Genomic DNA, 14,165 nt, shown 5'->3' on the forward strand with positions numbered 1-14,165 from the left:
TGATTTAGTGTAAAATAACCTCAAACATAAATTAAACGTATACGAAGCCGTCAGTCAATTCAACGCGTATTTGTGTACCGAATCAACCCACTAGTACGGGCAAAAGCCCGTGAAGCGGGCGTTGACCGTTCATACATATGGGAATTTAGACTTAAAATTACATAAGAATACCACATATGGATACGTCTCAAAAAAAATTGCCTCGCGACATTTATTTTCGCGATGCTATTTATGGCCTTGAACAAATCAAAAACACTTTGACATATGCTAAATCACATGTAAATGCATACCTCAGGAAAAGTTATACAGGTTTTTTTTCTCCACTTTTTGGGAAGATAGCCCATGGCTTTGGGATTGGGAATTTTATCGGCATTTTCATGAAATTGGGAAAATTAATTCATTAGCCATATTTTCCAAACGAAAAGTCCACTTATTAGGGAAATACTAAATTTGATATAACACTTTATAATCATTAAAATTAAAAGAACAAAATCATAAAATACTTTGTTAGTTGTAATTGAATTAAAATTGAGATAAAATACGCATAAAACACTTCTTTACTTCTTTCTAAAAAATCTATAAAAAAAAATATAAAAAAAATATTTTTTTTTTTTTTGGAAATTGGGAATTTTTTGCCACATTTTGGGAAAAAAGTATATTTTTTGGGATTGGGAACATAGTCGTATTTTGGCTATAAAATCGGGCCAAAAAAAACCCTGTTATATCAATGACATCATAATTGTGTAGCGAATCACACTAAATATTCTCGCATTTTTTTTTCTTCGCAACCGTTCCAAAATTAAGTCATTACTCAATTATCTCCCCTGAATGCTCTTCTTCAGTGGGTATAAGCCAAAGACTGGTTCACTACATATAGTGACAGTCTTTACCAAACACAATTTAGGTGAACATAACCCGTCTTTAATATATTGTCGAATCTCAGATTTCTGTCGAATTTATTTGCTTTGATCTTTTGGATATCTTATTGTTATTATTATCCTGACAAATCACAAACGCTTGTTAAAAAAATATTTGTTTTAAACATTATAGCTGGCATCTCTATTCTTCCAGTATTCTCGCGGTATTTCAATAACGACACCCTACTGTTTATTTGTCAGAATTTGTGACGCATTTTCCATTTGCTCTCAGAAAGAAGTTTTTACTTGTGATCATGAGCAATATTCTGGTAAGTTGTCATTGTTATCCACGAGAAACACATTTATTTTCAAAATTTAAAGATATTCCGATCTAACTTTTTAGTCTTTTAGCTTTAATTTTTAACGTATTTACACCTCGTCTGCTCGCACTTTACCGATATCCCGAAAGGTTACATATCACTATAATTAGTTAAGGCCTCAAACCACAAAATCCAATACCATTGGATTTTCGTACAACAATCTTACGTAAAAAATCTGCCAGATTCGAAATCAACAAAAAACAAGACACTTATAAATTGTCTGCGTTATTGATCAAATTTTAAGATATTTGTTGGTTTTCCTTTTTTTAGAAGCTGTTCTGCGAAGGCAAGAGCTGGGCTTCATACAAGCCTATCTATCCAGCAAAACTGACAAGTTTTGGTTTACAGAAATCAACAAAGGAGGGATTCCTGAACTATCATAATTTCCAAGCTATACACATCTGTTATTATCTGTGGTGATTTTTATTGGTTCTGTTGGTTTACTTGGATGGAACATGTGTGAACTTTTATAGAACTTTGAAAAGTCTATATATGTCTATCTATAAACAAAAATCATCTATGGTATAATAAGATCAGATGTGCAAACAATGTCAAAGGGTTGTTAAATTAACAATTTGAAGGCAATTATGCTGAAAAAATATGAAAGTTCCCATGCAAATTTTGTCTGTATATCGACAAGTGTCTGCCGATAGTTGTCAAACTAGTAATACAAAACTTACCACAAGTATGTAAAAGCACTAAGTACCTGTGATCATTTTTAGTAAGATAGTGTAATTCTAAACAGTAGCAAATAGCTGGTTTAGTAAATGCATAATGCAATTAATATGGTTTCCATTCTATTGTGTAATTAATAAATTGGTTGTTACTTGTCAATCCATGATAAATGTTTTAAGGCTAATACAAAACCAGCAATGTTTATTTTGTAAAAGGTAATACAATAACACCACTTTGTAATTTCATATACGTTAATATTCTTGAAATGTAGGTTGATGACAGTGTTTTAGTTTTACTTATTTTGTAACTATTATTTTATGTGCAAATAAATGATGTAAAGTGTTTGGTATCTCCACACAATACCACATACCTTTTTATATATGTACTGTGTTATGTGTTATTTGAATGTTTAAATAAAAAAATATGGATGATATAACATGATGCATTCTAATATTTGCATTCAAATTGTGACTATAGACAGAGCTCCAGATAAGGGCCGTACAGCCGTAAATACGTCGAAAGTCTACAAGAAGTACTAGGTAGAACAAGAAATGTACTTCGACGTACAATTTTCACCGACCCTTGAGTGTTAGCCAATCAGAAGACACCTTACGTCTGTTGCTTTTAGAGATATTTGACATTGAACATTATTATTATTATTATTATTTATACTGAATTATGCGACTATCGACCGCTTACTCATAGATATTGTGCGTATTTATTAAACATAATTATTATTATAATTAATACCAAATTATGCGACTATCGACTGCTAACTCATAGATATTGTGCGTATTTATTGACCTGGCGTGGCGGAATTAACCTCTGACTTATGCAAGTTATGGTCATCACAAAATACGACCAACGGGGAGGTTATAATACATTATTTATCCCGTTAATGCTTTGTAACTGTTTGGTTACCGTTGGGAATTTCCTACACAGTAATGCGCTGGACGGTCGTGATACTCCGCCCCGCATGATCAATAAATACTCACAATATGCTGAATAATTTTAATTTTAAAAAGGTAACAAATGAATCTTCTTCAAATTTATATATAATCTATTTCAATGCATTAAATACTTAAAACTTCTATTTGTTGTTTTTTTGCCATTCTGATATTTTTATTCATTTTTTCCTCAATTAAAAAAGAGATTTTAAACATTTATTATGAATAAATCTGAAGGAAAAGCGGCTCAAGAGACTAGTGTTTTGATTGGCTGTTCAGAAAATGTGTACGTAGAAGTACAAACATGTATGTCGAAGTACAAATTGTACTTTGACGTACAAATATATACTTTGAAGTGTATTTTATATTTATGTCGACGTACAATTATTGTACTTTGCCGTACATTTCTCTTTTTAACTTGTAGGTCTTCTTGACTCAACCCAAATGGTACGCCATAGTATGTCTTTAGGGTTATCTAAAGAATGCTCCCACTAAAGGGTTCAATACAGAAACCTCCCAGTGACTAAGTCAGTTAGCAGACACCCCATCCACTAAACCACAGACACCGAACCAGCTATAAATTCTGTGGCTAGAAAAAAAAATAAAAATAAGATGCTAGATCTTTAAGCTTGGAACATGTATCACGTTTTAAGATTGATTTTTTTGGATGCATTACTAAATTATTGCAACAATTATAATATTTTGAACACAATCATGTCCATGTATTTATTAAAAATACATGGTTATCAAAAAAAACTTTAAAAGCTTTTGCCCGTAAATTAGGTAGCACCTATAATCATATTATGAATTTGATGCCATTAAAGCTTCCGACATGAATTCATGTCGGAACGATGCTATTGCAAAAAAACGTTAAACGATATGAGGTCGATGTAAATCGACCTCATATTTATAGGAGTAATTTTTAATACGGGCAAAAGCCCGCAAAGCGGGCGTTGACCGTTTATTTGTATCACTTTTCTGAAATACAAAGAGACATTACCTTATAGGAATACAAGTCAAATAATTTCTGCCGTCACCTATTTTCGCGATGGAAAATCATAGAGCGCTGGAGCACATAGGCACTTCGACAAACGCTATATGACACGTAGATGCATTCCTCGTGAAATAATACGGCATGGCAGTAATTATTAAGAAGCGAATCGTACTCTATGTTATTGTATTATGACTTTCTATGTTCAAAATACGTCTGTTTGCCTCCCTGTGTGACACTTCCTGTTTCCCATAATGCATTGCAAATTGAAAATTGCTCTAGATGTTGTTAACAAAATCTTAAAAAAGATAACCCGTCTAAATTATTTGCGTACTTCCGGTTTACAAAACCGAATAAGATTAGTTTCGAATTAACTTCTTCAATTAAAAACCAATATTCTATAGTTAATATTATCCCTTTACATAAATAAACAATTGTTTAAAAGTTTAATTTGTTCACAACATGAACGGCCACGTTTCTTTCGTCGACAACTATACATGTCTGTGTGACGTCACTGCTTTCGTCGATACGTCATTAAGAATTAAAAATTGAAACTGACATACTCTGGTGGATGTTTACATTGTTGAAATTTAATAAATAAATGGAATGCACTCGATTGGTAAGTCATTATTCAATTAAAATATTGTGTTTGGTTACATGTCATAAACATCAATCTATATACATGTTATATTGCTAAAGATTACCTTTGATAACATGGGAACTGTTTTCGGCACATACAAAAATTCGCCGATTTTAAATTTAAGGTCATTATTATTCAGTCAAATTAATGGAACATAAAAGTTATCATTTTATTAAGTTTTGGAATTATTTCTTGAGTATATTCTACGTGATTATTCTCAAGACCCTTTCTTTTGTGATGTATTAAGTTACGTTGTGATTGTAAACAATATTGCATCTCCGACTCATACTCGATCATTTTCGTACCAAACTGTTTCAAACTTTAAAAAATCAAACTGTGCTTACATACACATTGGAAATAGACTAATTCATATAGATTCTTTTTGATTTTCTTTTAGAAGCTGCATTGTCAAATGCTGGACTTCACACATTCCATGCAGCATTCTGCTGAGCAAAACTGACTGCATGCTTTGTACTCAACAACGAAGCAATTCTGGACCTATAAAGCTTGACCGGGACTGAAACATTAGCAATTGTGACTCTGTAATGTTCAACCTTAGTGGACTGTAAAGAAACTGCAATTATTGTGAAGAGACTCTGTATGTCTGTAAGCAAAAAGAATATACAGCATAACAAATATCAGGTGTGAAAACAATGTGAAAAAATAGTGAAATTAACAATTTGCAATCAGGCATGTCAAATGAATTGTTGATATTAAAAATGATAGTTCCCAGACAGCTCTAGACGTTTGTTTCTGTATTTCTGTTACTAGAATTTATTCATTAAATGTATGCATCAATTAAAAAGCACACTCTGTTTAGAGACCATTGTGTTGTCTCATTGTGTGATGATGACTTTGAGTAATACATTGTACATTAAACAATATCTACTAAGTTGTTTTTAAGTATCGGATTTCTTGTTTATTATATAAATGAATTTTAATTTTTGCTTAAATATAAATGTGCATAATGCAGTGCCAGTAGCACACTTTGCAACATTTTAATCACAAAAGTGTGTTGTACACTTGAACTTATACCTATAATTAATAATCCTTGCTTAAAAATTCATTTGACACACCTGAGACCATGTTGTGTATTACCATTATTATTTTGCACATTATGCTGACACTTTGAAAAAATTGCAAATAAGCGAAAAGCAGACGTTTAGTCTTGTCAACTGTCTCTGATTACCACTGATTACTTACTTTTGAAGACCATATAAGAAGCGAAAGTGTAGGATACGGTATTCATTTTATTTGATGACTGCTTGTTATTATTTCTTCATAGAAGGCGTACTGGATGAGTGGAGTATTTCTTTTGGTTCTACATCTTTGATGAAGTCAACTCATTGACATTTAGTGCCATGACTAAGCGTGTTTTTTAACTAACAAACACGTGGTAGGAACTTACGGAATATATGCAAACTCATAACAGTGTGTCTAATACTATATGTGTTGAGTGCACAGAAACAAGGGCGAGAAGATAAGGGTATAAATGAACATACTGAATGTGTTATTTTGTTAATGAGCTTGAACATACAAAAACTTGACTTTAATCAATTGGGATGTACATGCAGTTTAATAATCAGGTTGTTATTTTATAATCATATTCATGTCAGGGCTTTTTTTCCTGACTTTGTGAAGCGGCCCTGGCCCCTCACTTTGTGAAAAAATGAGTCGCGAACTTGTCAAAATTGTGAAAAATTGAGTCGCGAACTTTTCAAAATTGTGAAAAATTGAGTCGCGAACTTCTTAAAATTGTGAAAAAACGAGTCGCGAACTTCTTTAAATTGTGAAATTCAAAGTTCAATGCATTAGCATAGCTAAAGCATGTTAAACACTTGAATATTATCAAAATTTCCTTAAATAATGCAATAAAGGCATATTTTCCTTCTATGAATACTGTATTTGATACAATAACAACACATATACATATATCTGATTTGCAAAAAATTATTCATGTACCAAATGCAACTAAAATACCTGGTCCCAACAATTCTTTACCACAGGAATTACATTTATAAACATAGAACATTTCAAGGGCACATAACTCAGACATGTTCTGGACTTTACAGCTTTAGAACTCTGTTCTTTTTACTCTTGAAAATGTCAATAATTCTCTCAAAATCTGAAGAGGAAAATTCCTTCTTCATGATAATTTTCATGTTCTGTGAGCCTGACCCTCGCCAGTGCATGATGATCTCCCTGGGAGGTTGTCATTTGATCTGAAACATTAGGTATACATTGAAAAACAATACTTTTGTAAGAAATGTAAACAAGTTATTTTATTTTTCACATTTTTTCACAAAGCATAAATAGACTACATATAAAGTTTGAATCATGAATATGTGTCATGAATATGCATTTAAATGAAAAAAAATATATATGAAAAAACCACATTATTACATGTACTTTAACCAAGATTTCCAATCGTAAACAGATACGAATAACAAGTCTCGGTCATCAATACTAGGGGCCGTTTTGACTAGGGGCCGTTTTGACTAGCTTCCATCAATACATAAGCCGCTGCAGATACTTTCACTTTTATCAAATGACTTTCCTTATAATGTTATCAATGTGCATGTTTCAAATCTTACCCTTCTGTAGAAAGCTTTTGTTTCTTTACTGTTATCCCAAATTTAAATAAATCGGAAATTTTTTGCGTTTTTTTTTTATTTTCTTCGTGTAGTAGAGAGCGTTCGGCGTCGCCATTTTTTATAGTGACGTTGCTGGGCAGAGCTTTTACTATTTACGCCGGTTTCACCGGTTACACAACACTTTAAAATCGATTAAAACAAGCAAACATCGGTAACGCGAGTCGACAGTTTTTCGCGAATTCTGAATTAAAAACGAGGTTATGAAACTTATATTTCTGTTCCGAAATGGCCGTTTTTGACAGTTTGGAGCACAAAAAGTCCGTTTTTCACGATTTAAAACGGCCGTTTTTGTAAATATTCACGGCCATGTCAGGTTTGTGAATTGGCCGTGTCAAAATTGTGAAATGTCCGTCCACGGCCAATCGCAAAGAAGGAAAAAAAGCCCTGCATGTGGAAACTGCCTCATTCACATGCAATACGCAGCTGCTGTCTATATGTTTAATGCCACATTCCATAATGACTGAGTATCTTTACTTTCAAAACATGAAAATGAATTAAATGAAATGAAAATAAAAAAAATAATGTAATTAAATTCAGGTGAAAAATATTTGATTATATTTTATTTTAATATGGTTTGGTAAATTATTTACTGGTAAAACAATTCTTGTTGATAACAGTAAATTCGTGATAATAAGTATGTTGTTGTTTATTTTTTGTCTCACACATAAAGTGACAGGTACACTCATATATTTAGCGTTAAGCTTATAATGTGGGTCTTCATCATAAACCTAAATTTTTGCTACTAGTATTTTCTCCTTAGCACCAACCTAGTAATGTTCAATCTGTGTATGCCATAAGCATATAGTTTTTACCAACTGTTAATTCCTGAGGATTCAGAAAAATACAATAAGTTTACCACATTTCATGACATAAGCTCTAACAGTGCGGAAGATATGCAAAGAGTATTGTGTCCAAAGCCAAAGGTGATATTTCTGGTCTGTGTAATTTTGCGCAGTGAATGAGGTCTTTGCACTTCTTTCAAGAGAGACGCAAACACTCCCGCAAGCATTGTTGCATTTATATATTTATTAATATTAATTAAGTACAAAAAGTTTTTCATTTACATATGCAGGGGATACATTTACGAGGTTAATGATTTAGACATGGGACCAAAATAATGAAGTACAGCACCTTTCTTTTTTATGCTTAAGTTAAATAAAATCGTTTTAGAAATAATCTTGCCCTAAAACATAAATGGCATCCCTACATATGGAAAACATCAATAAAACACATTTTCGCGAGATTTTTATTTTATTTTTTTAAATTCTAACATTGTTTTTAAAAAAATGGAAACAAAAAATGAAATACATGTTTAAGAGTTTGAAAACAGTACAAGGGGTTACTATACAAAAAGCATAGCTTCGTAAACTTGTTTAAGATTTAAACAAATTATATTTTATTGTTTTGCTAAATCAAAGACCTATAGATAACACAGATTGGAAACTTCGCGCCTTATCGGGCTATCTCTCGGCGGGGTCACGTGGTCGAGAAACTGATAAGAACACTTGGGATCAGCAGACGATTTATTCCATGAATCAATCGGAGTAGTCCGGAGATAGCCGGTGTATCACGATTGCGATAAGATAGCGACGCGTCAGTAGCAACGGCTACGATTATCGAGAAAAGTTATGCGAAAATGTAGAAAGGCGGCTGTAACTTGGTAAATAATGATCCAGTTTCATAGAAACATGAGTAATTATGTTTTTATAAAATCTCGATTTTATTTACCTACAATAAGAATTCATAATGCCGCGATCATTGAAGCAATTGCGCTAAGAACTTCCAAATCGCGGCGAGAATGCTGTTGAATAGTTTATTTGAAAGGCTTTTGCTGATAAAATATTCTTGTATAATTTGGTATTTCAGACAGTTAAAACCTTATAAAATATTATTATTTCAAAAAGGATAGATATATGTGGACACATAGATCTAGGTCTCTGATTAAAACAACATTACAGTATAATAAATGCTATGATCGTTCGATCCAAAAACGGTTTTAGTTCGACTTATTTCAATATTGATTGTGTAGATTTTTTTCAATTGTTTAATTCTCTTTTTATTGAGATTTAATTCATGAGTTATAGGTTATTAAAGTTTTGTTTGTAATCCAGTTTTTTTCTTTTGGTAATTAAATTAAGCTTTCAGTATCGTGGGCTAGGATTTCGCGAAAAGAAAAAAACAAAAACATTTCACGCGCGTGTTAATCGTCGGATCAATTAGCGAACTGAAGATGCTTTGTGTGTTTTTTCTTTACTCTTGAGAATTAATTAAAGGAAGGGATTCTTACTTCAATTATCAGTTTGCGTTGTTGATTGATTTTAATTGTGTGATCAGTGGCCGCGGCCGGCGAATTCATTCTTTATATGTCATTGTGATGTCCAATTAAGGTAAGTCTTTGTTGTGAATGTGTTAGATTTTAATATACTTGTATATAATAGTACGTTATAAACACAATGAAATGCTGTATAAAACTGTTTAAAAAAAGGCTATTCTCGATTGTGTATCTTATAAGTTGGACATACTAGTACATATGTTGGATTTTACATTTTTAAATTCTGTATCATTTGTGTAATCATGTCGCGCAACAGAGACCCTGATTTTTTCGCTTGGAGTGATAGTGATTTAGACCTTGATGAGCTTTTTTGAAGGGGACTATACTGACAATGACTCTGTTTGTACTGATAAACATAGTGTTAGTGTTGATAAGAAAGATATATATGTGTGTCCAATTTGTTCACGAGAATACAAGACTATATATTTCTTACTGTAAGAGGTTTTGCAATTACAAAACTAATAAATAAGAAAACTGAGAAAAGTGCAAAAAATGAAAAGAAAACATCCGCCAGCCTGAGAGATGCTTTAAAGTCACTGAATACCGGTAATTTGAAATAAACTGGGACTATAGGTCTGTACCAGAAGTTTAACATCAGGACTATCAGTATGGTAATATTGAAACTAATAACGTGTGCTCTGCTATTGCTTACGCTTTTAACAATGACAATTTGTGGTTTTTATAGTCATCTCACAGCATTGTACTTTCATCTAGTTTTTTTATTCATACCAAGATAAACATATTACCCAGAATAAAAATCTTATTTCTTCAATTTGAGGTGAATAATGACAAAGTTTTTCACAATGAACCAAAGCACGTTTGACAACATGTGTGTATAATAGGGTAAAAGAGCTTAAAATTGTACCATCTTTGTACAAGGCCAAAATCCTTTAAAATGAACATTATCCTCCAGTTTAATTAATTCATACCAAGATTAACATATCACCAAGCATAAAAATCTGACTTAATCTATTTGGGATGAAAAATGAAAAAGTTTATCAAAAAGAACAAAAACACGTTTGACAGCTATCTTGTACAACAGAAGAAAAGAGCTTAAAATTGTACCAACATTGTATAAGGCCAAATCCTTTAAATTGAATATTTTCTTGTAGTTTGTTTAAATCTATACTTAGATAAACATATTGCCTAGCATAAAAATCTTACTTCAACGATATGGGATGAGAAATGGAAAAGTTTTCACAAAGAAACAAACCACTTTGGCGACAGGTGTGAAAAATTATTGAATGAAATAACAGTATAAAATTGTACAAAATGTACAAAGGCAAAATCCTTTAAAATGACTTATTTTCGTCTACTTTTTATTAATCATACCTAGAATTACATATCACCAAGCATAACAATCTGACTTAATCGATTTGGGATGAAAAATGAAAAAGTTTATCAATAAGAACAAAAACACGTTTGACAGCAATATTGTACAACAGAAGAAAAGAGCTTAAAATTGTACCAACATTGTATAAGGCCAAATCCTTTAAATTGAATATTTTCTTGTAGTTTGTTTAAATCTATACTTAGATTAACATCTTGCCTAGCATAAAAATCTTACTTCAAATATATGGGATGAGAAATAAAATAGAAAAGTGTTTCAACAAAATACAAACCACTTGATTGAATGAAATAACAGTATAAATAGTACAAATTGTACAAAGGCAAAATCCTTTAAAATACCTCATTTTCGTCTACTTTTTATAAATCATACATAGATTAACATCTCACCTAGCATAAAAATCTTACGTTATCAATATGTGATGCTTAATGAAGAAGTTTATAGAAAAATGCTTCGGGCCTTTCAATTTTTCAAAAATTATCGATAATGAACGAATCCAGTGTTCTCTTTCAAATTCCGATAAATTAATAATTAATTAGAATAATAACTACCAAAACCTAAAGAATTATCAAGGCAGAAAATAAATACTTATTTCTAATCACACACAAAATATTAAATATGTTTTTTTTCGGCGACCGACTTTGCTCACTACATAAAGTTCGTAACGTTGCGCTTTCAGGCATTCATTGCTCTGCAAACTGACAACCGAGCGCTAAAAACACTAATTAACACATTAATATTGTTAATAACAATATCAAAATAATATAAACTAACCAGATCATGCTCAGAATACCCTACGACATCAAATATTAACGACTAATTACGAAGAATAATTGTTTGCTTTATAAGAAAATGGCCGACAGCAGCTGGAACAGGGAATAATCTACAGGTACACCGGCATCTCCAAAATCAATGTCACGTGACCCGCGTCCGCCGATAGATATTATCGCATATCGCTATAGCGGAGACGAGAGATTCCAATCTGTGTTATCTAGGTCTTTGGCTAAATTACATATTGTTTTGTAAAGAAATTGAATGTTTTGTTGCATGATAATGTGCAGACTAGTGCTGCAACAATATACCGGTATATCGGTATATATCGCAATACGCAATCTGCATATTGTATTGCGATACGATTTTCATCATACCGGTACAAAAATTTTACAAAAATTAATTCACATTTCGTCCAGAAAAGCCATCCAAAATAATGATAACAAGGTAAACAAAATAAGCAGTGTAATTTTTTGTTTCGTTAAAATAGCATTCTGAAAAGTATATTATACGGAGTAACGTTGTTACATCGGAGCATTCGTTCGATGCTTTTGAAAAAATTATCGTTGAATTAATTGCGCACAGCTGTAAATGTTTCGTTCGATTCTAAATTAAGCATTTTTAAATTTGTAATCCAAATTTCGGAAATACGCTTCAAAATTTTAATGCTAATGTGACAATAAAAAAATATAGTCAAATAAAAAGTGCTTTATCCTTTGTCTCAATAAAGAGCGCGCGAAAATGATACAGACATGTAGGACATCGCATGGAAAGTATGGGTGTATTTTGTGTTGTATAAAAATGAGAACATCACGTCAGGTGAATTACGCGTGTTCAGTGGAAAAAAAATGCCTGGGTTGGACGTTATTTCATCACATCTTTAAATAGTAACAAATGCCAAAATGTATTTGATATATAAGAAAAGTTGCGAATGATTGTGTGTGTTGTTATTCTTGAGCATATTTACCGGCATATAGTAAATATTTACCAAAATTTGCTTTAAAACTGGAATATTCGGGATTATCGGATAATTGGCAAGTTATAATTTTGGTACAAGTTAGCAATATATTGCGATATATTGCAATACGGGTTTTTTAACTGACAATATATTGCAATACGGTTTTTGGCGTATTGTTGCAGCACTAGTGCAGACATATTACCCGTGTTATCTTTATCAAACATTAAATAAGCTTTTGCACGTAAATTAGGTAGCACATATTATCATATTAAGAATCCTTCATCCGTATAGAATACATTTGTAAACAGTATTTACTGTATCAATCCTCATTTGATTGATGTGTAATATCTAATGGTACATGTTATTTGTGTCGTATCTATCTGGAAAACAATGCCGCCCGTTTCATTATGGGTCTCTATGGCAGCATTGGCATTTGAGTTAGTTTAAAATAACCTCAAACATAAATTGAACGTATACGAAGCCGTCAGTCAATTGAACGCGTATTTGTGTACCGAAGCAACCCACTAGTAGTTTTATCAATAAGAAAAGTAAGAGAATGTTACCTTTTCATCTGAAAACTGTTTATTTTCGTGTTAGATTGGTAGACGAAATCCCGCAAAAGGTTATAAATTAACCTCCTTTTGAAGAATGTAGCTTACATCTTTAACAAGTAATAATATTTAAGTCGAGACGGCAAGTTGGGTCGGTCTCAACTGAAATGAGATTTGAAGGGATCTTTTCACAGATTTTGGCATGTATTAAAGTTCACCATTAAATGCTTTATATTGATCAATTTAAACATTGGATCTAAAAAGCTGCAATAAAAAACTAGAATAATAATAAAAAAAGAAACCCTCAACAGGGCTCGAACCACTGACACCAGGAGTAAAAGTCTAAGGCTTAGACCACACGGGCATCCGTGCTCATAAAATGAATGATGTATTTTATACTTCATATAGCAATCCTCGTAGTGTCACTTAATATAACGACAACAACAGAACTATCCAAATTAGTAAATCGTTTCGCGTTGCAACGCTTTATTATTTTCAGGTTTGTAAATCGTCAAAAGATGCAAATATTGGATTTTTAGAGCATGTTAAATGTTCAGTATTACCGTTTCCTCACAAATATCATAACTACAACGAACATTTGCGTATCTGAAACCATTTTTTGTAATTTGTCAAATTACCAAAACGTGAAAAGGCCCCTTAATATTATAATACATGTATAGGTATGTTTAATTAAATGGTGACTGCAAAATTGCGAACAATCTGTTCTTTTTTCTGGGTAGGTTTTATTACGCCACATTTGTCGTGTATTTACATCGTCGATACTCACGTTCGGTGATACCTGCTATTCATCTTGAAATCGGTGTATGTTGAATTTTGCCTCGCTCTTGGAAAACTGGTCTTGATTCAAGTGCGTAAATCGACGTCCCAGATTAGTCTGTGCAGTCGGTCTGTGATTAGCCTGTGCGGGATTATCTAGAACGGAACTTTACGCACATGCATTAAGCCCCGTTTACCCACAGCGCGGCGCAATTCTAATGGCCGTTTTCAAAAAAGTTTGGGACGTGCGGAATACGCAACATACCGATTAAATGCAACGGCAT

Source organism: Dreissena polymorpha, chromosome 1, assembly GCF_020536995.1.
Source record: "Dreissena polymorpha isolate Duluth1 chromosome 1, UMN_Dpol_1.0, whole genome shotgun sequence".
Taxonomy (NCBI): domain Eukaryota; kingdom Metazoa; phylum Mollusca; class Bivalvia; order Myida; family Dreissenidae; genus Dreissena; species Dreissena polymorpha.